The sequence below is a fragment of the Cyprinodon variegatus genome, unplaced genomic scaffold (genome assembly GCF_000732505.1).
Source record: "Cyprinodon variegatus isolate N-32 unplaced genomic scaffold, C_variegatus-1.0 Scaffold11, whole genome shotgun sequence".
In the NCBI taxonomy this organism is placed as follows: domain Eukaryota; kingdom Metazoa; phylum Chordata; class Actinopteri; order Cyprinodontiformes; family Cyprinodontidae; genus Cyprinodon; species Cyprinodon variegatus.
This window is the reverse complement of record NW_015150464.1, coordinates 2,308,651-2,309,548: the sequence shown is the minus strand read 5'-3', so window position 1 is coordinate 2,309,548 and position 898 is coordinate 2,308,651.

Below are 898 nucleotides of genomic sequence, written 5' to 3'. Positions count from 1 at the left end.
CACTGGAAGGAAATGTTTTTTAGTTTTTTTTTATGATATAAATAATAAATAGGAGCTTAGTTACTTCAAATAATTGTGAGATTAAAGAGTTCAGATTTGTCATGTTCCAACTACAAAAAGTTGAATTGTTGACGTCTTTCTACATTTGTTTTCTCATAATTGTATGTAAAACAGAAATATTTATTTTAAATCTGTGTAAAGTTTTTGATTGGGAATTAAAGTGTTCAAACTTTCCCATGTGTTGTTTCTCGTCCCCCTCCCGCAGTGCTGATCTGATCCACAGGGGGCAGTGTTTTCCCTTCACTTTGCCTGAAAGTCTCCCTGTCCTGAAATCTTCCTGACTCTGGAAGAGTTAATAATGGAACGGAAGTTGAGCAACACTGAGAGAATCCTAAGTTTCATGTATTTAAAAACAACTTTTCTTTTGCTTTCCTCCCTTCCTGTTTGAAATGAAGACATCCCTGGAGTCAACAGAAAAAAGTGCTTCTGCAGTGCGTCTCAGAGATTCCTCCATGTTCCTGTTTCAGCAAAGATCCTCGTCCTGATTCTTCATATTTGGTTTCGATATTTTTATTTTAAATGTTTTGCAGCCTCAGTAGAAGCTTTCGATCGTTTTTCAAACTGGATTAGTTGTAGTATTACACATGCGGTGGTTTCTTAGTGTTCACACACTAACCTGTTTCACAATGAGTCACAAACAGCTTAAAAATTTGCATTTGATCTTACATCTACATTAATGTCAGTTTCCAAGGCTTACTAAGCTTTTTCAATTGGATTACGCTTCTATTAGATCAACAGGATACTGTTTCAAGGGCTAAACCTGCTTTAAACTGATCTTTCTAATACATTCGTTGTTTAATTTAGTTTATTTCTATAGCGCCAATTCACAACACGTCAT